Source organism: Diabrotica virgifera, chromosome 2 (genome assembly GCF_917563875.1).
Source record: "Diabrotica virgifera virgifera chromosome 2, PGI_DIABVI_V3a".
NCBI lineage: Eukaryota > Metazoa > Arthropoda > Insecta > Coleoptera > Chrysomelidae > Diabrotica > Diabrotica virgifera.
In genome coordinates, this window is record NC_065444.1 from 231,598,018 (window position 1) to 231,623,947 (window position 25,930).

At 33.0% G+C, this 25,930-nt stretch overlaps 1 protein-coding gene across 2 annotated transcripts in view; it reads left to right on the top strand.

Annotated features, from left to right (window-relative positions):
- The window catches only part of LOC114334023 (uncharacterized), a 341,942-nt gene that overhangs the window by 126,941 nt on the left and 189,071 nt on the right, over positions 1-25,930 (top strand). The gene's annotated exons all lie outside the window — the stretch shown is intronic.

Consider the following 25,930-nt stretch of genomic DNA (forward strand, 5'->3'; position numbering starts at 1 on the left):
AATCCAGTATCTCCCTGCTATTTTATATTCTTCTTTGTACTTCTGCACTGGCTATTCTGTCTGTCCAGGAGATTCTCAGCATTCTTCGATATGTCCACATTTCAAATGCTTTCTATATATTGAGACTTTGTTTATTAAGGGTCCATGTCTCCACATTATACAAAAGAACAGAAAATACATAACGCTTTAGTACTCATTTTCTGGAATTTAAGCCTACCTTTCAAAAATACCACATACATTATATATTTGTTTTCAGTACTTTTGTAAATATCTTGGACTCCATACTCCAAAAAATTTTTGGGATTTTCAATGAGTTTAAAATACTCTAATAGCGACAAAAATATCAATTTGGAGATCAATACCCCAAAAAAAATTTAGAGTTGTGAACTCCATACTTAATATCTGTACGGTTTCGCTTAATTTTTCCAAAAGTACTGAAATAAATATAATGCATGTGATATTTTCGAAAAGCTGGTTGAACGGCTTTTAAAATCAGGTATCACTTAACCCCCTTTCCATTAAAGATTTCGGAGGTTGTGTCCGCCCCCGCTAAAGGGTTGATGTAATTAAGTTGGAAACTGGTCTACAAAATGTCCCCCTCACAAATAAATTTAATGTGTTTTTGCAAATTTTGCATGTGATTTTCTATAGGGATCTAATAGGAAGTGAAAATGGAAAGCGGAAATCAATGAGTCACAATTTGGTTTTAGGAACGCTTTGGGCACAAGGGAGGCAGTGTTTTGTCTGCAAGTATTAGTACAGAGGTGTAAAGATATGAACAAGGATGTCTACATGTACTTTGTAGATTACTCGAAAGCCTTTGACAATGTAAGACATGACCAACTAATTGAAATTCTACAAAGCATAGGAATTGGTGATAAGGACATCCGAATTGTGACAAGTCTCTACTGGAATCAGGCAGCCAGAGTAAAAGTCGGCAATGCGTCCACAGAGAGCATTGATATCAGAAAAGGTGTGCGACAGGGATGTGTTCCCTCCCCTCTCCTTTTTAATATTTACTCCGAACAAATTTTTAAAAAAGCATTGGATGAAGCAAACGAACGCATAAAAATCAATGGAGAATTGACAAATAACATCCGATATCCGGACGATACAGTACTACTTGCCCGTAGTATCAATGAACTTCAGTATCTTATGAACACGGTGCAAAGAGCGAGTGAAGAAAGAGGGCTTAACCTCAACATAAATAAAACAAAATGGATGCTGGTCAGAAAAACTCAAAAACCTAACAGACAATTCAAAATAAAAAACCAACTAATTGAACACGCTGACTCGTATATATACCTTGGAACAGTCGTCAACTCGAAATGGGATCAAACAAACGAAATATGATCTAGAATTGAAAAGGCCAAAGCAACATTTCATCATCATCATCAGTAGCTCGACAACCCTTTTTGGTCTAGGATTTTCCGCCATTCTGTTCTGTTCCTTGCTTTGTTCTTCCAGTGGGTAATCTCAAGTGTTTTCAGATCCTGTTCCACTTGTTCCATGTATCTAAGTTTGGGTCTTCCCTTTGACCTTCTCCCTACTGGTGTTTGCTTCATTATATGTTTTGGTGTTTCGGTCTCCAACATTCGTTCAACATGGCCAATCCAGCGCAGACGTCCGGTCTTTATGGATGTTATGACGTCGGGTTCGTTGTATGCTGCGTATAGTTCAAAATTATATCTTCTGCGCCATACGTCATTTTCTTTCACCCCCTTATATATGTGTCTAAGGATTTTTCGTTCAAACGTGCCTAATAAGTTCTCATCGCTTTTCGAGAGTGTCCATGTCTCTGATCCATATATAAGGACCGGTTTTATCAGGGTTTTGTATATTTTGCATTTGGTTTTTCTAGTGATGTTGTTAGATATTAGATGTTTAATGAGTCCATTATATGTTTTATTAGCAATATGTATTCTTCTCTTAACTTCTTCGCTGACATTGTTATCTGCGGTAACTAGTGAATCTAGATATGTAAAATTTTTTACCCTTTCGATGTTATAGTCTCCTATTGTCAGATTCGGTAGGTTTCTTTGGCCTGTCGATTTGCTGGCCTTCATGTATTTGGTGTTTATTTCATTGATATTTAGGCCACTCTTTTGTGCCGCTCTTTCTATAGCATTAAATGCTTCTATCATTTCTCTTTTGGTTCTAGCTATGATATCAACATCATCTGCAAATGCCAATATTTGTACACTTTTTGTTATTATTGTTCCTCTGCAAAGCAACATTTAACAACATGAAAAACATATTCACCCATTCCGACATAATATCTCTCCCACTAAAAATACCAGTCTTGCTGTATGGTGCAGAGGCATGGACACCGACGGAAAGCTTAATGAGAAAGCTGGAGGCATTCGAAACGTGGGTGGATCGACGTATCCTCAAAATATTCTGGACGACTCACACCACCAACGTAGAGGTACTCCGCCGAATGGGAAAACAAAAAGAAATCTCTTTCACAATTAAGAAAGGGAAACTTGAATATCTCGGTCATATTAAGAGACCTGATAAATATCGTATACTCCAACTGATAATACAGGGTAAAATAAAAAGCAAACGCGGACCCGGAAGAAGAAGACACTCATGGCTTCAAAACTGACGCCAATGGTTTGGACTAACATCGATCGAGTTATTCAGAAACGCCGCAAACAAAATTAAAATTGCTATGATAATAGCCAACGTCCGCAACGGACAAGGCACATGAAGAAGAAGAAGAAGATCTAATGGGATTATTCATGTAGGGACTAAATTATAGACGGTGGTACCTTTTCAAATTGATACATTCTATCTGTATAAGTATATTAAAATTTTAACGATTTTGTTGATTTGAAATAAATTTTAAAACTCGTTAATGCAATTAAAAATAAATCTAAAAAAATACGAGATGGATGTGTCCATGAACATATCAGTGTTCCAATATTTTATGAGTTTACGAGAACCACGTCTGCCATATGTTTTATTACAACAATATAATAAAATTATGCAAACAAATTACCTTATAATCAGTCAAGGTGAAATATTGCACATATTTTTTCCTTTTTCTCCAAAATTAGGCATAAGTAATATTTCATTATTAAAAATAATTGTCAGCTAATAACCTTTTGATATACATATATTTATGTACGTGTGTTAATAGAGGTTAAAAATATTTGTAAAATTCTTTGTAATAACAATGAAACTTTGATTTGATTTACTAGTTTGATGTAGTTATTAAGGGGGGTGGGGCTATGGTTTGAAATCAACATATCAAGCACATTTTTGTGAATTTTTTTTCGAAGCTATGGTACAATTATTTTACTTTTAAATTAAATAAACATATTAAGTACAATTCAAAGAATATTTAGAAAAAAATCAATCCAAAATATTGAAAAGTAAGCCATTGGTGACAAATTTTGACAGGCAGCTCACAAAAAAATGGATTTTGCGGTGGACATCAGAACTCATCACTAGATCGTACGAAACAAAAAATTCAAAAAGATTTAATTAGCTTATGAGTTTTACGAGATCACAACGTCGAGTTTTTTATTTTTAATGATTTTTGAATTTTTGGCATCACTCAGAAATCAAAAAATTGAAATTTTTGGTAAAAATTTTGTGAAAGTCAACAGATTTATTATTGTTGAGCAAATAATAAGCAAAAAAAGAAAAATATCTCGACGTTGTTACCTCACGAAATGTCTCAAGAAAATATGTACAAAATATCAGGTAGATCGGCCAAGTACTTTTTCAGTTACAATGTCCACCGCATTTGAAAAAGTAGTTTTGAGAAAAATGCGTTTAAAGTTTTGACAACTGCATCTTCATTCTTATTTGTCTGCCAAATCGTAAAGTGATGCACATTGAAATATGTTTTTTGAATTAAGGAATAATCTACAAAAGAAAAGGCGAACAGTTGTTTAACGTTTCTCACTACGCTCAAGCGTGCTGGCGCGAAGTCGCGGCAAAGCGAGTCGAAGGTAGGGAAATTCAACACGCTGTATCTCTGGTAATTATACTCCGATTATTTTGAAATTTTTAGAGAATATTCTTGAAATTTGAAATAATAAAAAAAATTAAATATTTCAAACCATACCCCCTCCTTAAGGTACCAAGGGTATTATAAGGATAATAAAACTGGAAGTCAATGGTGTATAGACCGAGGGCTTTCGGCCCTAGGTATATACGTTGACCGAAAGCGGTATTATTATAATACCCGTGGTGCCTTCAACGTTTAATGTCTGACTAAATTATTCATTATATGCAAAAAATTTGAATGAATTTTGAATTAATTAATTTTCAAATAAGTACATTTACCAGATATAATTTAATTTACCAGAAATAGTCGTAACATAATTGTGGTAACCATAGTTTTACAGAGTTTTATTTGTCAACTTGACAGTATTTAACTCGTTATTTAAATTTAATAGGCCCTAGGGCGTTATTTTTCAATAACACGCCCTTGGGCGTTATATCGTATCTACTTAATAGACTTCGAAATAATGTCATTATTTGAGGGGTCTAGATGCAACACCGGACATTTCCACTTTTTGGTCAAAATTAGTTGAATACACCTCTGTAATCTGTGATTAAAGATCCATATATTAACAATTTGATAAAGAGAAAAATGGACAGTCCTTTTCCTCCAATTTGAGATAGGGAACAATAAAGTTGTAAATTTTTTTTTAGTTTACTCGGAATGACATAAATTGAAAATCTCCGGTTTTGAATCTAGACCCCTCATTTGTCAAATAATAGACCAGTCGGACATCAAATAAATTAAATCTAATGAAATAACTAAGCCCAATCAATTAGATATTATCAGTCAGTATGTAATTAATACTATTTACATGAGTTGCTATAATATGTAAAAAATTCATAAAATGGCTTAGCGGGATAAGACGGTAAAATCTGCACTCGGCCCGATTCTTATTTAGGGTTAGTTACTTGAAAGTACATCTTTAAGAATCCCTTTAGTCAAATTTTTAGCTCCCTACGTACCCACAGGTGTCCCCTATCAAAAAATTTGTTTTTTCAAAAAATACCCTGAGCGATCCGTTACTGTAAAAAACCTGAAAAAATTTATGAACAAACATTTTCATATCCAGAAATACTCCGATTTTTTTATTTTTTTTTATCAAAATTGAGCCCAGGAAAAAATTTAGGTAGATAATTTTTGGCAAGTCTCTAAATAATTATTTTCATATATTTTCTGTTCTTCTGAATGGTGCGGTCAGATTTTCAATTTTTTCTCCAGTAAATCCTCAAAATTTGACGTATAACGTATAAAAAAGACTCTCATTTAATTGGCTGTGAAGGACCCTGTGGTCGCTGGTTTCATGGACCTTGTGCTAATTTATCGGACTCTGAATTCCGATTTCTCTCCAAGAAAGACAATGTCTTTTTCTTGTGTGATTTCTGCAATGGTAATTGTGAAGTAGTTGAGAAGTCTGTCGCTGCTGTTATGACGCAATTAAACAGTTTTCCAGATCTAATGGCAAAGAAGATCGATGTGATGTTTAAATCATTCAAAGACGAGATGCTAAAAATGTTAAAAGATCAAATTCCTGATGTCCCAAGACCTTCGTGCAGCTCGCCTGAATTGTCATTTGCGAAAGTAGTCCAGAAAGCTCCTACTGTGCTAATTACACCGAAAGATCCAAAACAATCTTCTTCTTCTACCAAATCCGAGTTAATCCGTAAAATTGATCCTATTAAAGAAAATATCCAGGTTACACAAGTAAAAGAAATCAACAAAGGCGGTATAGCGATCCGTTGTGGTAACGATTCGAAATTTCAAGATTTAATGAACTCTACAATGAACAATAAATATAATATTAAAGTAATTTCTCCTCTTAATCCTCGTGTACGTATTGTCGGTATTTCTGAAAATTTAGATAAAGTTATCCTGTTAAGTATGCTTAAAGAGCAAAATCATAGCGTGCTATCAAGCGACTGCGTTTGTGATGTAATATCGGTCAGTCCCTTAAAGAAAAATCAAAATGTATTTCAAGCTATACTTCAAGTAGATCTGGCTACCTATCATCGTCTTTTAAATTATGAGCATGTTGTTGTGGGTTATGATTATTGTAGAGTATATGATGCTGTGGAGGTTAGGCGATGTTTCAAATGCTGCAATTTTCATCACTTCGCAAATAATTGTCAAGCAAATCAAGTAGTCTGTCCAAAATGTTCTTTAAGTCATCAAGTCTCTGAATGTAAGTCTACCGATTTAAAATGTATAAACTGTGTTAATTATAACAAACGTGATGGAGTTCAGACGATTAATACTGACCATGCAACATGGGATAAATCCTCATGTCATGTATTCAAGCATGCGCTGGACTCATTTAAGGCTAATATACTTGACAATAAATAGCAACCACAGAAACAATTTATTAAGCCCCAGGTGAAGAATAATGGAAGCCCAAAACTAAATATTGAAGTATATTACCAAAACTGTCGCAGTTTGCTAGGTCGGACTCAATTGGTTTACACTAACCACGGCTCCGTTCCTGGTACCCATAAAATTTTTGCGTTCACTGAAACTTGGTTAAATTCTAGTGTGTATGATTCGGAACTTTTTGATCCTGAATTGTTTACTGTGATTCGTTCAGATCGGGATTTTTTAGCCACTGGGACAACTAGAGTTGGAGGTGTACTATTAGCAGTTAATAAAGCATTAAATGTTATTCCTATTGATGTCTATTCTATATGTGCTGCTATTGCTGAAGTCAAATTAATTGATGTAGTCATAAGCAAAGTTGTATCAAAGAAAATAGTTTTTTATCTCGTGTTAGTATATATACCTCCGCAAACACCTCTAGCTGAACTAGAATTATTCCTAGAGTGTTTAGAAACAGTTGAATGTCTTTTCAACGAAACAGTATTAGTCTTGTGTGATTTTAATATACCGGAATATACTCAAGGCATTACTAACGGTAAATCAGTGGCCGTGCAGAATGTTGCAAATTTCTTTAATCTATCGCAATATAATCATGTAGTTAATCATAATGAACGAATCCTAGATTTGGTATTTTCTAATATATTTTGTAACGTATATCAGGCAATTGACTATGTTGTTCCCATTGATAACCATCATCCACCGCTCATCATTGATTTTAGTATTAAAAAAGAATTTAATGAAATCAAAATCGACAGTAAGCAGAATTTTAACTTTAAGAGAGCCAACTTTATAGAACTTTATAATGAACTCTATTTATCTGACTGGTCTTTTCTTTCCACTGATCTTGATATCAACAGCAACCTAAATGCCTTTTATCAGTATATTCACAGCATCTTCTCTAAACATATTCCTCTTAAAAAGAAGCAAACTAAACGTTATCCGATTTGGTTCAATGGTGATCTGATTAATCTTCTGAATACTAAAAATAGAGCTTGGAACGCGTACAAAAAATCTTGTAATATTCAAAATTACACTGAATTCAAGAGAATTCGTTCAGAATTCAAATACTTTAATCAAATAATATACAAGCGTTATGTGTCTCAACTAGAACTCAATCTTAAACAAGATCCTCGTAGCTTTTGGTCGTTCATAAACTCCAAGAAAACAAATTGTTCTATTCCTGAAACTATGTCGTATAATAATATAAAGCTAGAGACTTCACAGGATATTGCCTCATCATTTGCCGATTTCTTCTCAAAGTCATACACCGATATTTCTCCTGCCGACCATATCATTCCCAAATTAAATACATATATTGCCGAACAATTGCACATTCCCGCTTTTACAAAATCTGAAATTGAACAGGCCATAAGGAAGATTAAGCCGAACATGACGATGGGACCAGATAATATTCCTGCATTTCTCATAAAAGATTGTGCCCACGTATTTTCAACTCCTCTGTGTACTTTATTTAACTGCATATTATCCAGTTCGGTCTTTCCCACACAATGGAAAGTTTCTAAAATTGTCCCTGTGTTTAAGAAAGAAAATCGAACTTCTATCTAAAACTATAGGCCTATTGCTATCATATCCAACTTTAGTAAAATTTTCGAGATATGTATAAATAAACACCTTTACACCCACATTTCACCATTCATAGTTCCCCAACAGCACGGATTTATCAGTGGTAAATCTACTTTAACAAATCTTGTTAATATCACTCAATTCCTGTGTGAAGCATTAGACAGAAATGCTCAAGTCGACGTCATATACACTGACTTTTCCATAGCTTTTGACCGCTTAAGTCATAAAATTCTACTGAATAAGCTCAGTTCTATTTCAATCACACCTACGCTGTTACAATTATTTAACTCTTATTTTACAGATCGATGGCAATATAGACAAATTAGAGGTTTTAAATCAACCCCTTTTCCTCAGTTATCCGGAGTACCTCAAGGTTCAATTGTAGGGCCGCTATTGTTTGTGATATTCGTTAATGATGTTGTTGATGACCTAGATGTTCATTCACTAATTTATGCGGACGATTTAAAATTATTTTTTGAAATTAAGTCACCCTCCGATTGCATTAGACTTCAAGAAAATTTAAATAAAATTAGTATATGGTGTGACACTAATTGTTTGCAGCTAAATGCGTCTAAATGTAATGTTATGTCTTTTTCTAGAAGCCCTTCTCCAACACACTACGATTATCATATACATAATACTTCCATTTGTCGCCCCAGCTCTGTTAAGGACCTGGGGGTCATATTTGACTGCAGACTATCATTTGTTCCACACATCACTAATATCGTTGCGGGTGCGTTTAGTACTCTAGGTTTCATTTTACGAAATGCGAAAGAACTTACCGATATTGACACTTGCAAATTTTTATATTCATCTCTTGTTCTCCCCAAACTCGATTATGCATCGATAGTTTGGTCTCCAATTTATCAAAATCACACAACTGTTTTGGAATCAGTACAGAGGCGGTTTTTAAAAAGTATGCACTTTAAATCCACTGGCAGTTATCCTGCTAGGGGATTTTCTGAAGAGCTACTTCTCGATAAATTTAAAATGCAAAGTCTTCAGCGTCGTAGAATAACTCAATCTTTATGCTTTTTATTTAAAATTATTAACAATCAAGTAAATACTTCTGAGTTATTGCAACTTCTTAATCTCCACGTACCACGTGTTGCTTCTCGTACTTCACAAACGTTTTATGTTAACAGAGCCAGATCAAATATTTTGGTGCAGTCACCTCTAGTACAAATGCAAGCTCACTACAATGCGAACTCTGATCTCTTTGACATCTTCAATTCTAATTTACGCATCATTAAGAATACTGCTAACGATATTAGGTTGCAACCAGTCACTTTTTAACATCTTGCTGTTATATTATATATTTATTCTGTATTTTTGTATTTAATTGTTTTACATACTATGTATTTTCTGTTTTTCTTTAATTACTTTATAAGTTTTTGTTCGTCGTTGTTCGTATGTGATTGTGTTTTTCTAATTTTGAGTTTTTTGACACACTTACATATAAACGGCGTTTATGTAGTCTATGTATTTTATACTGTTTTGTTGTTATGTTTATGATCTGTAAACGGTAAATTTACTAATACGCTTAATACACTAACCCAGATTTTAATTGGTCCAGTACTGTTATTTGGGTACTAAATAAATAAATAAATAAATAAAAATAAATAAATAAGCATTTGCAATTTTTGCTCCGGTAAATCCTAAAATTTGACAAAACATCAACTACGTGTCAACTAATAAAAATTTTTGATATTTTTTTACATGTTTTTTTACAAAACCGGCATTTTTCGGTAATTTTTTATATTTTAACCACGTGACATCATTTGAGCGGTGATTATTATTTATATATCATTATAATTTTATGACTACATTAATAAAATAATTATATTGAATTTCATATTAGACCTCCTTTTTCAATTTTTATTATCACGTTGGTGGACAGTGTGTCGAATGTATAAGCAAGTGTTTTGTGACACTATATTTATTTTGCAGAGAGAATAGAGAAATTCTGAATTTCTTTTAGGGCTTATACTTAGTTTATGTAAAAAATTAGTTTTTTAAAATTTTTTGTGGACGACCATAGAAGTCGTGTCACATTTCATATGCATCTGTAGATGTAATGTGGCATTTTTTGACAGCGATTTTTTGCCACAACTTGATATTTCAAAAATGTCGTCCATAGACGTTGTGTCACATTAATGGAAATTAGACGTTTATAGACGTTCTGTCCGTCAACGTGTTAATAATGAAATTTTATAAAATTAAAAAATATCGAAATAGTAAAAAATGTTTATAATAAGTCAAGGTGAGATATTGCACATATATTTTTCTTTTTCTCGAAAATTAGGCATAATATTTCATTATCAAAAATAATTGTCAGGTAATATATTCTTTTAATATCTGTACGTGTGTAAATAGGGGTTAAAAATATGTGCAGGTACATAATATTTTAATTCCTTTGTAATGTCAACGAAACTTCCATTTGATTTAGTAGTATGATAAATAAATTAAATCCAATGAAACAACCAGATTCAATCTATTAGACGCAAGCAACAAGTGCAAAACGTACATTCCGTACAATATAGATATCTTTGCACGTCATGCTCTACTCCAGAGATCTAAGTTGACATTGTTGCCCAATTACAAAAAATTCTTGAATCCATTTTAAATTAAATATATCAGTCACATAATTATTGTGAAGTGGATTACACAATAAAACAAATTAACGTTCAATGTAAATAAATAAAAATATTAGAAATAGAAAACAAGAATTAATTTATAATCTTACGTTAAAGTAAATAATAAAAACAATAAAGGTTTCTTCTAGCATCAGTTTCAAACGGTTTGAAACCATCAGCGAATAGCGGACCAGCGAGCGTAGAGGGGATAGCACTGGTGACTGCATTTGTTCTCTCACTGACCAACTGTTTGCTGACGGTTTCTGACTAGTTTGACTGTTTGCTAGAACACACCAAAACAAATACTTACAATAAAGAATAAAAACAAATGTAAATGTCAATACCGCAACTGTCAAATAAATAAAAATGTATGCCAAAATGTCACCTTTGCTCGATCGCAGTTAGAGTGTAATTCAACCAAGTGTGCCTGATAAAAACGCTTTGTATTCCACTTATACAAATTAAATAAAATAAGTTAGGGTACACTTCTTTAAATTTACATTAACAAAATTTTTCCAATATTATTTCTATGCGTATATAATAAAATATGTCTAGTGGCTGTAATTCCAGTGTACTCAGCTAAACGATTCTAAAAAGGAACACACCTTCGACTGAAAAATTTCGTGTTGGTATCATGCGACGTCACGTGCTATGACGCGGATGATGTGCAACGGTATCTATATTGTACGGACTGTATGAAATTAATACTTTTTACATAAGTTGCTTACAATAGGAATAAAAATTTATGCAAATTTCAAAACTATTTCATGCAGTCACACAAAAGAAGGACTTTGGAGGAATTTATTACTGTAAGTCTAAATGGTACACATTTAAATCTTTTGAGTGCAGTAAAGTATCTTGAGGGGTAAGACCCCATTTTAACAGTCCCCGTTTCAGCGGTTCTCGATTCCACCGACCCTTTTCAGCAGTCCCCGGTTCAGCGGTACCCATTTCAGCAGTCCCCGTTTCGGCGGTTCTCGATTCCACAGACCCGTTTCAGCGGCGTTTGGTTCTGCAACATGCCGTTTGAGAGGCATCGTTCAGGAAAATGAGTAAAACATGACCCTCTTGGGGGCAGTAGTTTTAACAATAAAAAATGAATTTTATAAAATAAACAATAAATTGTCCCAAAATCACCCTATATATAGCTTTGCAATTGCATAAAAAGTAGGGTAATATGGTAAATAATTTGCAAAAAATTTGATGTTTTATTTAAGTATTTTCAAAATAATACTACATTATGCAACGAGCATTTTTAATGATGGTCATTTATGATGACAGTACGACAAATCCGACAAGCCTGGAAGAAGAAGAGAAAAAAATGTTTCAATCGCGCTGCAGTCATTTTTGACGAAGTTGAGTTAGATGATTTATTTAAAGAAATAAATACACTTTGTAGAAGATGAACTATAACTTGCAAAGAAGCAATTTGTAAGTTGTAGACGTTGACTAGAATAATCAAATTAAAATTCATGAACATTCTTTTATTTTTAATTTTTGTACTTAATTATATAAATTTATTCAAATAAATTACTATTAAAACGAATACAGAAATTTAATTTTAATTATTGAACTTACACATACATCATTAAATAATGCAAAAATATAATTTATACTTATTAGATGCTTACCTAGACAAATATTAATAGATTCATCGAATGAAATTATAATAAAACAAAAATTACTTTATTAAGGCAGTATCAAATTAAAAAAATTTACTTTATTTAATAAAATTTACAGAATCCTTACAAAATAATAATATTTGTAAAATTCAATAACTTTTGTAATAAATGTAATCAATTTACTTTTCAGGGATTTTCAATTATTTTAAAGGGTCCTTACTTTTTATTATTTCACTGCATATACAATCCATAAATTGGATTATAAAATGTAGATTCTTATATAAAATCTGTTCTATTTTCACCTATTAATATTTGTAAACAATTGAAATATGATTTATTAAAAAACAAATGTTAACTTGACTTCTACTGGTCATATAAAACTATTTTTTCTTTTTTAATGTATATTTTTTATTATATATTTATCTTAATAATATACTTTATTTAATAAAATTTACAGAATTCTTACAAAATAATTGTAAAATTTAATAATTAAAAAAAATGTAATCAATTGATTTTTCCATGATTTTCCATCATTTTAAAGGGTCACAACTTTTTATTATTTCACTGCATAGGCAGTTCATAAACTGTATCATAAAATGTAGATTCTCGTATACAATCTGTTCAATTTTCAGCTCTTAGTTTGTATGAACAACGGAAATATGATTTATTAAAAAATAAATGCTAACTTGATTTCTGTTTGTCATATAAAATTATTTTTTCTTTTTTTATATGAATTTTTTCATCAGCTTTTCATTGAGCCTACATGCAAGCACGGAACATAAAAAATATCTAAGTTATTCTAATTGTTTATAAGCTAAAAAGTCAGGTCTTTTTCAAACAGTTTGTTTAATAATAATTTCAATAAAATGTTAAAAAATTTTTAATACGTCTTAAAATTAAAGTCTCAAATAATCGATTGCGATCTGCTAAATATCTCACAGAGTCACTGTAGGGCAAGAACAGTTGTATAAAAAATTGCTCTCTGGGATAAACAAATTGAATAACTTATAAAATATTTGGTCGATCTGGTTGAAATTTAGCACACTTAATTAACTCATTAATTGACATAATTTGAAGTCATTAAACTTTACGTCATTGTGCAAAAAATGAAGTTAATAATATTTATAATTTACTGCAAAAATGAGGGTTTTTCGCAATTATCTCGGTCAATTGTTTATATATTACAATATGCTTACCACCAAATTAAAGAACTTTTTAAGATCTACATTTATTTAAAACAGTTTTCTCTAAAATGTACAAGAAATGTTTTATAGTCAAAAAACTGCTTTTTTCATTCTTTACAATTGTTAAAAAAAAGCAAAATCAGCTGTACGCCTTCACGGAATTATCATCAGTTATCCCTCATCTACCGTTTAAAACTTTGAAAACCCTGTAGAACATCTTTACGTGAAATCGATGATTTTTTTCCCTATTAACTGGGGTATATACCAGATACTTAGATATTACCTGTATATTTTCAAACAAGAATTAGTTAAAATAATAATACAATAAAACTAATTACTTATCATTGTCATATTATTATTTTCTTATTGAGACCGCTCTATTGGGGACCGCGTTTATGGGGACCGCTGAATTGGGCACCGCTGAATCGGGGTACCGCTGAAACGGGGACCGCTGTATTAGGACCGCTCAATGGGGGACCGCGCTTATGGGGACCGCTGAATAGGGGTGAAACCTCTTGAGGATAATATTAGACTCAGCCTTGAAATCAGTAAATACGAATAAATAAGAGAACGGTAACTGCATCAATGGTAGCCAGACGTACTCATGGAAAAATGTGGGGTTTAAGACCAGGCATGATATACTGGATTTATAACATGGTGGTAAAACCCACAATTACATATGCATCAGTTGTTTGCTGTCCAAAAGTGTAGTAAAAAGTGCCATCATCAAATTGAGCAAGGCGCAAAGACTTGCCTTCCTCGGAATAACAAGGACTATGAGGGGCACACCAACGGTAGCTACAGAGGCACTATTGGATCTCCCTCCTTTACATATAATTATAAGAGGTGAGGCGAAGTTGGTATATTATAGACTGCGAGAAAACTTGAGCAACGCACCGGTTAAATCAGGACATAGTAGTAAAATAAATGAAAGTAATGATGCCGAATGAATGATGACTTCTGACCATATGACATCAGATACAACCTGAAGTATCTTTCCAAGTTAACATTTGCCCACGAGAGGGATAGGACAGAGGCAACTCTCGACCGAGACTACAGGGTTACTTGGGTTACACCTGGTGTACGGACTGGTCTAACCCCAGAAACAGACGAATCACTCTGCAGTACTACTCTGCGGCACCACAAAGTTGCTTCCGATGATTAGAGCCATAAATTCTTACGTAAATTAAACGTGCCATTCCAAGCGAGCGACAGTGGCTAGCCACTGTCCCCGATCCTCGCTCATATTGGCGTCCAGTACAAAATCATTGGCGCTACAAAATCGCCTCTATCTAAGCCACTTTGTGGCTCCACTCAGTAGCGCTGCAAGGTGGCTCGTCTATTTATGCGGTTAAACTGCAGAAGGGTCAGGCGCCAAGAATATTCGGTAGAGGTGCAAATTTCAACATTTATCTAACAATAAAACACTGAAAACGTTTGTTTTCTATACTTACACAAAATTTATTATAACTATGTGACTACAGCAGTTTCGGCAGAATGCCTTTCTCAAGTGATTTAGTTTAGTACCTATGTGTTTGCCTTTTTAAAGTCTTTAACTGAAGAGGTTGAGGAGTGGGGAGCTGTTTGTCTCGAGTTAGCCATTCAGAATTATATGTGTAGTTTTCAATTTACTAATTTCCATAGATCTTAACAAAGATAGCTTATTATAAAGATACGTTTATTTTGAGTATGCAGAATTTGAAACTCTTCAGTAAAAGAATGATTATGATCTAAAAGGTGAAGTGCGTATGTAGAAGTGTCAGTTCTTCTATTGTTGAAGCCCTTTTGTGTTCTGCTATCCGTTTGTCAAGGGTTCTGCTAGTTCGACCGATGTAAGTTTTCGGACAGTCCCCACAACTTAGTTTGTAAACACCACTCTGTAGTTGCTTTCTCTTTTGGCCCTTATTGTTCTTAGTTATATTATTTGCTTAAGTTGTTGTTAGTTCTGAAAGCTGGTGTTATTCCTTTCTTTTTTATGTACATATCTGGCTTTTTTGTTGTTATCTTGCCAGTAGGTATATGTGAGACAACAAGGGATACTGGGTTCTTTCTGTGGTGGTGTATATACTAAGTTCAGGGTTTTCTTATAGAGTTTTTGGTTTAAAGTACTGCTTTATGAAGACTTGAGCTGCAGACCTTGCAGACTCTGTAGCAGAGAATGTGAAACACTCAACCACAATCTTGGATGAATGCGAGGCTTTAGACCGCAAAGAGCAAACACTTGTTGGAGACAACAAAGTTACTCCAAATGTATATGGCACGCACCCACTAGATCTTCATAAGCTAGACCAGAATTTAGGAATGGCTTTCATAAAGGAATGGAGGATGTACAATAAGCCAATTGGCTGCAGTACAATCAGTTCATAAAAGACGGCTTCCAAAATACAAGAAATGAAGTTTTATGAAGAATAAATTTTTTCCATAACACTGATAATCTAAACTGTAGGTTTAAATATAAACATCGCGAAAACAAAAATAATGACAAATCTGGTACCCAACCAGAACATCAGTATTTGTGAAAAATAAATAGAATTGGTAGATAGATATAAACACCTGGGACATGAAATCACGTTTGGAAGGGATATCCAGACTCATTGAACTGTAGAGAAGAATCGGTCTTGGGTGGGCAGCATAATATGGAAAACTGAGAGAAACTTTTAAAAATGAGTTGCTTACATGCCTAAAGAGAAAGGTGTTAAATCAGTGTATCCTCTCAGTCTTCACATACGAAGCAGAAACACTTACCTTAACTAAAGCCTCGGCTACCAAAGTAAGAGTCACACAGAGAAGAATGGAGCGGTCCATGTTGGGAATAACTCTGCAAGACAGAATCAAAAACGAAGAGATCAGGAGAACAACAAAGGTGACTGACGTCATCGAAAGGATAGCCAGACTAAAGTGGACGTGAGCAGGACACATAGCCAGAATGACAGATGGGCGATGGATAAAGAGGTTATTGAAATGGAGACCAAGAGAAGACAAGAGAAGCGCCGGTAGACCGCTTACAAGATGGACTGACGATTTCTATCTAATTAGCCTTCTTCGGTTCATCTTAGGACATAGGCCTCCCCAATCTTTTTCCATTCTTCTCTGTCTGTCGCTACACTTATCCGCCTAGAGCCCACGTGCTTCTTGACATCATCTTCTTCTTCTTCTATTGCAATCCATTAATGGATGTTTGCGATCACGTTTGACCATTTTTCTCTATCGCTTGCAGTATGTATTAGGCCTCCTATGTTTTTTAGTCCTGTCCATTGTTTGACATTACGGAGCCACGACATTTTCTTCCTGCCCACTCCCCTTCTTTCTTTGATATTTCCTTCAATTAAAGTTTGCAGAAACTGGTATTTTTAATTTCTAATTAGGTGACCCAGTTATGCCGTTTTTCTCTGTTTACTTGTGAATAGCAGTTGTCGTTCTGTACCAATTCTTCTCAGGATTTCTTCATTTGTTATTCTTACGGTCCAGGGAGCTTTAAGGATTCGTCGATAGATCCACATCTCAAATGCCTCCAGCTTATTCATTGTGTTTATTTTTAAAGTCCATCCTTCCATGCTATATAGGAGCACCGACCATATATAGCATGTTGTGAAGCTTAGTCTTAGGTTTAGGTCAAAGTCAGAGTTCGTAATGACATTTCTGAATTTCATGAATGGACTTCTGGCCCTTTCTATCCGACATTTAATTTCCATATCCGACATCCAGTCTTCACATAGCCAGGTTCCCAGGTACTTAAACTTTCTTACGCGCTCTACATCTTGGTTGTTATATGCTAGTCTTGCATTTTGATGTTGATATAATTGACGGCTGATTATAAGGAACTTCATCTTTTTTTAGTTCATGCTAAGTCCCATGTTCTCGCTATGCTCTCCAATTTTATTAAGAAGGTTTTGGAATTCTTCTATATTGCCTGCTATTAAGAAAGAGTCATCCGCATATCGTATATTATTGACCCAGGTACCATTTACTTTGCTGCCGCTTTCGCAGTCCTCAAGAGCTTCCTGGAAGATACTTTCTAAATATAAATTGGACAGTAGTGAGAAGAGAATGCATCCCTGCCTTACATCTCTGAGAATTTTTTGAACTTGCGTTGTTTCATTGTCCAACTTGACGACAGCTGTTTGATTCCAGTAAAGAGCTTCTATGCAACCAATGTCTTTTTGATCTCTGTCGAGTTGTTTTAGTATATGTAAGAGTTTATGGTGTTGTACTTGATCGATGGCTTTTTCATAATCTATAAAGCACATCATTACATATCTCCTTTGATCTTAGCAGTTTTGTGCTAGCACTTGTGTTGCAACTAGTGCTTCTCTGGTACCCAGGCCTTTTCGAAATCCAAATTGTGAGCAACCAATAACCTTATCGCATTTTGTGGAGATTCTGTAGTGAAGAACTTTGAGGAATATTTTTAAAGACTGGCTCATCAGATTTATCAGTCGGTGGTCTTGACACTTTGTTGCGTTGTTGTTTTTTGGCAAAGGGATAAAGGTAGATACAAGCCATTGGACAGGGAACTTTCCTTTTTTATCGATTTGGTTGAAAAATCTTTGGAGTATCGTAATTCCCTCTTCATCTAACAATCTGAGTAACTCAACAGGAATTTGATCAGGTCCAACTGCTTTCCAGTCTTTCGAGGTATTTATTGCTCTAGTAATTTCTTCAATTGTGATCTCGGGACCAAATAGATTGTTAATATCTATCACTTGTTCCTGAATGACTTCTATCTCAGGCCTCTCGTCTGCAAAGAGATTTTTGGTGTATTTTTCCCATATGAGTTTCCTCTCACTATCATCATGTGCCATTTTTCCTTGTTCATTTTCTAAGTTAGAAAACTTATTTTTTCTGTATATTCCAGCTACCTCCTTTAGTTTCTTATATAGATTGTGGTCATCATGTTGTTTTTGTAACTGTTCCATTTCCTCACACTGTTTCTTTAGCTACTTATTTTTTGCCGTTCGTATCTCTCTTCTTATGCGTTGTTGTTGTTCTCGATATTTGTCTCGGTTCCCTTGGTTCTTATGTTTTCTTCTTTCTTCGAACAGTGCCAGGATTTCGTCAGTCCTCCAACTTTTCTTTTGTATTTTTTGTTTATAACCTAATTTTTTTTTAACTGTATCCGTCATTGTTTCCCCTATGGCTCACCATGTGTTATCCAAATTAACTTATCTTTCTAGTTCTACTTTTGTATTCTTTGTTAGTTCTTTGTTTAATTTCATACCTAATTCTCTTTTGGTATTCTCATCTTTAAGTTTAGCATAGTGTATTTTTGGTTCTGGTTTGCGTCTTTTCATATTAGTGATTTTTATTTTTATTTCTGCTAGAGAAGGACATGGTCTGATGGGACATCGTCGCCAGGGTATGTACAAGTTCTAGTTATTGATGATCCAAATCTTTTGTTAATCATTATGTAATCGATCTGGTTTCGAACTATACTCTCCGACTCGGGGCGGTCCGCGACATCATCTGCCCATCTCATTTGTGGCCTTCATCTGCTTCGTTTATATTCCCACGGTCTCCAATTTATAAGAATTTTGTTCCATCGCTTTTATTTTTGTCTTATAGTGTGCCCGGCAAATCTCCTCATTGACGATTTAAGAATGCTAAGTAAAAACTGGATGGGAGCGTCGCAAGATAGACGGGATGGAAACAAGGAGAGGATGCCTATGTTCAGCACTGGACTTTTGAGGCTGGATGATAGTGATAATCAAAAAGCTACGGATTACGATATTTATTATCAAAATTTAAGCTTACATAAAATTTGGTTCTCTTACTCGGTTCCATATCGGTTCAGCTCCATTAAGCGTGTATAATGTCTGCTGCCCAGATAACGGTAAAAGCATTATAATTTAATCAAATAAAATAATGAATAGGAGGATGCCATAAAACAAATCAATTTATTACGTGCTTAATTATATAATTTAATCATTTACAACTCCATACGTAGAAAAGATGTAACTAAATAGTTTATGTAAAGCTTGTTAGATGGCTAGAGAAATTTAATTTGTACTAAAATTAGCTGTATAACGTTTAAGTAATAACAACCATAAAAATAGATTTTACTTATTTATAGATAATAATAATAACTACTGACAGTTATAGTAAACAATTATAGAGCATGTACTGCAGTAGGAATGGTAGAAATAATATTCAGTATATAAGAAATATTCCAGCTTAGACTGGAATAAGCGGACATCTGATCGACATATGAGGGAGTAGTACGGCAAGGGATAAGGGCTTGCGGCTCGGTGATACTTCCCCATAGATCCCTACCGAAGGGCGTTGACACCTAAGAACGGTGTAATACATACATATAAGAAGTATATTATTCGCTCGCACCTATATAATAATATAACATTCAGCTAATCGGTCCTAAACAAACACTGTACTTCGTAAGTCCTAGGTTTTCACTCAACGTGACCAGCTACATATTTGATATTTTGAGTTGTTTGCCAAACTTCCGGTCATAACTTTTCAGCCGGAAATCAAAACAGGAACTAGTATTCGAGTCCGACTTTTCAATACGCGATGATTAATATTAGTCCAGGGTAATAAGGTTTTTTCCATGACACTCGAGCAGCCAGGGTACTGAAGCGTTTTTTCGACAGGTAATACCTATAAAAGCAAATTGTAACTATTTCCTGCGTAGGATCTGGCGGCCATTTTTATTTATAAACAATTAAGTGTCAAAAAATGGCATTTTTCCCTTTATTTTTCAAATCAATGGAAAACAGTGAAAGTTATGGTTTTTTTAGTACAAATATCTTTGAGATTATGGAAAAAGCTTTAAAATGACATATTACAAAGTTTGATATACTCATTTATTGTTAATATAATTGCGAAAAAAGGTCGGAATTGCAAAAAAAATTAATTTCGCAATATCTATTGTAAAAATTAGTGTACAGCTTTGAAATTTTTGTCATATAAGGGTTCTTTGGTGCTTAATATCTGATAAAAATTTCAAAGCGATTCATTCAATTGTTTAAATTTTATTCAAATTGTGTATCCCAGAGAGCATTTTTTTTACAATAACATAAGTCAGAAAAAAATGACGTTAGAACCATTCCACAGGTGTCAAATGAAAGAGCATGAGCTATATTTTCAACTTGGTTTAAAAAATGTGAATAAAAAATGCATTTATTAGTAATAAATAATTATGCAAAAGTATCGTAAATCTTTCCTTATAAACTTTTTATTTTGTTATATAAGAAATTATATATATTTATTACAATTTTTTATCAATTATGATATAAATAACATTATTTGGTAGTTGTGCCATTAAAACAGGGTAAAAAAGTTAATTTTTTTGGAAAAAGTTATTCAAAAAGTTTATAAGGAAAGATTTACGATACTTTTGCACAATTATTTATTACTAATAAATGCATTTTTTATTCGCTTTTTTTAAACCAAGTTGAAAATATAGTTCATGCTCTTCCATTTGATATCTGTGGAATGGTTCTAACGTCATTTTTTTCTGACTTATGTTAGTGCAAAAAAAAATGCTCACTGAGATAAACAATTCCAATAAAATTTAAACAATTGAATGAATCGAGTTGAAATTTTTATCACATATTAAGCACCAAAGAACCCTCATTTGACAAAACTTTCAAACCTGTACACTAACTTTTACAGCAGTTATTGCGAAAATAATTTTTTTTGCAATTCCGACCTTTTTTCGCAATTATATTAACAATAAATGAGTATATCAAACTTTGTAATATGTCATTTTAAAGCTTTTTCCAGAATCTCAAAGATATTTGTACTAAAAAAATCATAAGTTTCACTGTTTTCCATTGATTTGAAAAAAAAACGGAAAAATGCCATTTTTTGACAGTTAATTGTTTATAAATAAAAATGGCCGCCAGATCCTACGCAGGAAATAGTTACAATTTGTTCCTATAGGTATTACTTGTCGAAAAAACGCTTCAGTACCCTGGCTGCTCGAGTGTCACGAACAGGGTATATTTTTGTCTTATTACCCTGGCCTATATATCACACACACTATTTCTGCGACTATAATGCGGCACTTCTGGTTACATCTTTTGAACCGGAAATTATATAAAAACCGGAAGCATATATTTATTTTCATCTTGCTCGAACTCGTCGAGTAATATACCGCTTGTAAATTGTAAAAAAAATTAAACGAAGTATTGAAGCAGACAGACCTCTAGTAAATAGATAACATGGCGAAGATACACTAAAGAATAGACTAGTTAAAGAAAACTAAATAATGGAATCAGTAGACACAAAAATGAGACATTTGAGATGTTATGTTTTCTCTATATTATTGTACGGAACGGAGGAATGGACGCTTACAGACACCACCATTAAAAAACTTAAAGCATTTGAGATGTGGCTTTATAGAAAACTGCTGAGAATATCCTGGACAGCAAGGATCACGAACAAGGAAGAACAGAAAGACTCAGGACAGTCAAGAGTTTGAAGAGATTATCACCAGCTTTCTTTTGGAGTGGCCTCCTGCAGAAATCTTTAGTCGTGGTTCATCATATGAAGGGACGTGAAATTAAAGACGAACAACTTGAGGCAGGGAACAGGGCCAAAATAAATACAGGATATTTCTGCCAATGACATGCACTCATGAACAAGATGGTTCTTTCGCAAATACTCCTGCGCATGAATTTTACATTTGGTGTTTTAAAATATCCTTAAATTATGATTATTTTAATGAAATTTAAAAAAAAAAATGTTAAAAAAAATTCGTATTATTTTTTATTACGTGTGAGGGATTGATTGTCTCATCTTACAGCTCTAGATCTGTCTTAGGATTGGCGCTATTTTTTCAGATTCCTGAAGCTAAAATTTTCACAGTACAAGTTTCTTGATGGGAGAGATACATGACAACTAAGAGAGCAAATACGGAGAAGGGCAATATTATGGAATAAATTCTCATTTTCTCTAAATTGAACGATTTTGGAGAAAAAGCCTTAAATAGGTCGATTTTTATTTTTGAATTAAAATTTTTTGGCATATATTTCATACTAGTGACCTCATCCATCTGGGCGTGATGCCGTACCTAATCGATGATTTTTTTTAAATAGGAATGGGGGTCGTGTGGTAGCTCATTTGAAAGGCTGTTCAATTCTCTATTCAGTAATATAAAAATTATTGAAGTTATACTTCTTTACCGGCGATAGAGGGTGATTTTTTTATATGTTAAAACCTATCAGGCCGGCGCATGCGCATTATAACTTTGTTCTGATTGGATGTTCAAATGACATGTCAAAAATTATCCGATATGGCAGCTGTGGTTTGGAGGTAAAGGTAAAGGTAAACAAATGTATAATATATTAGTTTTATTGTTGTGAGGACAGAAACAAAAAAGTTTATAATATTGTAGTGACTTTTAAATAGTTTTTAAAAGCAACAGGTACGTAATAATTGTTAATGTATCATGGTTATAAACCTACCTATTTGATCTGCCAAAATACATAGTATGTAATACTTTTATTTATATAATTTGATTACCATCAAAGTTTCTATCAATATTCACCTAATATATTGTTTTTTACTCTATGTTTTGTTGTATTTTTTCAATTCTAAATCATTTCAATTCAAAATTAAAATAATTTGATCAATTTTCAAAATATCAAAATATCACAAGTTTAATCCGTTTAGTTAGTCGATCTTCGTAAATAATGACACATAGTGTCCGTGGCTAAGCGGAGAAGGCGAATGAATTCCAATACCAACCGCTCTTATCAGCGCTGGTTCGAGTCCCAATAGAAACTTTCTTTTTTGTTTTTTTTAATACATTTTATGATTGTAAGTATATTTATTATATAATTGTATTTTCAGAAAATACGTATTTAGTTAAAAAAAAAATCGACAATAATTAATGTTCAGACATCATTTGTGGCTTGTTTAATGTGTTTGTGTGTGTTTTATTCTTTTATTATTTTAATTTTTGGCACTGTTCTAATAAAAATGTTTGAGAAGTAGTAAGTATAAATTAGTTTAATATTTAAACAAAATATAAATAAAAAGTATATTAATTTCGTTTAAATCATATAATAGAAGTACAACTTCTTACGTGCGTACAAAGTACACACACATTCTTTTTTATTTATACAGGGTGACAAAGACATTTTTTTTAATTATATTAATTGACGCAAAAAATAATGTATGTAATTTATTTAACTTAAAATATATTCTATTCCTGTCAGAAAATGGAAAAACACGTTTATTTCACAAATAAACATGTTTTTGCTTAAATTAAATCTCAAATAGCCTCCCTGCCTCTTGGCAGTTTGAACATTTTAATTTAAGCTAAAGGCAATGTTTATTTGGCAAATAAATATTTTTTTCTATTTTATGACAACAATATAATGTATTTAGAGTCAAATAAATTACATTACTTATTTACATTCTTATTTTTGCGTCAATTAATTTAAGTCAAAAATTATTTTTCTGGTCACCCTGTATGAATAACGATGTTAATGTTTATATTACTAAATAAAGCCACAATTTTACCAAAAAAATGATTTTATTAACGTTTCGACGCCCAAGTCGGGTGTCGTTGTCAAAATATAAAATAATACTAAATTAAACAAAAATGTTGTTGCTAAGTAAAAAATTCTTCTAATAATTTATTTAATCTGACTCATTTATATCGGCAATTCAGATATGTATTATACATTTTAAAGTAGATGATATTGCCAATATTGATGAGTGGCGTTCCTGGGACGACTTTACTAAAAGACAGTTCATTTGATTACATGAAATCAATCCAACTCAAGAATGTCCTAAAGCGCGAGAATTTTACTGCCACCGTTGCATCTGGTTGTCTTTTTAAAGACAGATCACTTGCTATAATTTTTTGTGGCGGATATTCTTGAGTTGGGTTGATTTCATGTAATCAAATATACTATCTATAAGTAAAGTCGTCCCAGGAACGCAACTCATCAATATTGGCAATATCATTTTAAAGTCTTCTACTTTAAAATGTATAAATACATGTCTGAATTGCCGATATAAATGAGTCGGATTAAATAAATTATTAGAAGAATTTTTTACTTAGTAACAACATTTTTGTTTAATTTAGTATTATTTTGTATTTTGACAACGACACCCGACTTGGGCGTAGAAAAGTTAATAAAATCAGTTTTTTGGTAAAATTTTGGCTTATTTTGAAAATAATTGATTATAAAAATGCCACAAGGAAATAGCTTCAGAACAACTGAATAGAGAATTGAACAACCTTTAAAGCTACAACACGACCCCTACTCCCATTTAAAAAAATAATCGATTACGTCACCACGCCCAGATGGGTGACGTCACTGGTATAAAATATATGCCAAAAAATTGTAATTTAAAATAAATAAAAAATAAATAAAAATAAAATAAAGATAAATAAAAAATAAATAAAAATAAAAATCGACCTGTCCATTTTAGAGAAAATAAATTTATTCTATAATTTGGCCCCTCTCTGTGTTAAAAAACCGATCGGAGTTCTGATAAGTGCATATGCATGATTCGTTGCACATTCTATAAAATCTAATTATGTAAACTAATCTGATGACTTCTGCTTCCTTATTGTTACACACGGATACAATTAAATAATTAAAAACAATACGGCATGACTAATATTCTTCTGGGTAACTAATTAATAAACTAGTAAATCTTAAAATTTTTAGCGCGATTGGACAATCATGTATTAAATATTTAACACGGTTCATTTGAGCAGATTCTAAAACTGTATATTGTTATAGCGAAAGTATATAATAATTGAGAGAGTAGAGTTATGTAAGTCAATGGACATAAAGAGTAGGTACACAAAATTGGCCGGGATGTACTCACGTAATTTATGAACTAAGTAATTAAAAATCAGAAAAATGTTATTTTGGATTACCTGTTAAAGGAAATATGGAACAGAATTGAAGTAGAATGCTCAATTACAAATAAAATGGAAAATAGAGTCGTGCTGTGGTAAGGCCATGTACAAAGGAAAGGTAAGCCAGAGCACAGGTGAGCGAAAATATATTGAATAGGGACTTGCTGGGAAGAAGACCTGCTACAAGATGGAAAGCATACATAGGAAATGGTATGATCGATAGGGACTTCATAGAAGGTGACTGGAAAAATACAGTGCTGTGAAGGACGAAAACAGCGAATACATAATGGGAAAAAGCCGAAGGAGAAGAAGAAAAATGAACTATTATTCGAGGGAATCTTGAGCCTGCTTCACAGTTTGAAAGGGTTTTATTTTAAGCCTATTTGGGCGTATTACCAAAAAACGGATAGTAATTTTTAACTTTCGTTTGTAGCATGACTACCAGCTTGTAAAATTTTTAAAAGTTCTACACATTGCTTTGGTTTTGTTTTTTTTTCTCCTTCCTATTCAATCCCCATGAATGGAGGTTGGTGCAGTGGCGGCCCGTGAGGTAGTGCCATAGAACCATGGCACTACCTTGCTGACTATGCAGAAACATATTTTTTATCTTCAAAACTTTTTAAATCCTGTTAATTTTTTTTGTGTGTATTTATTTTGATTTTCAT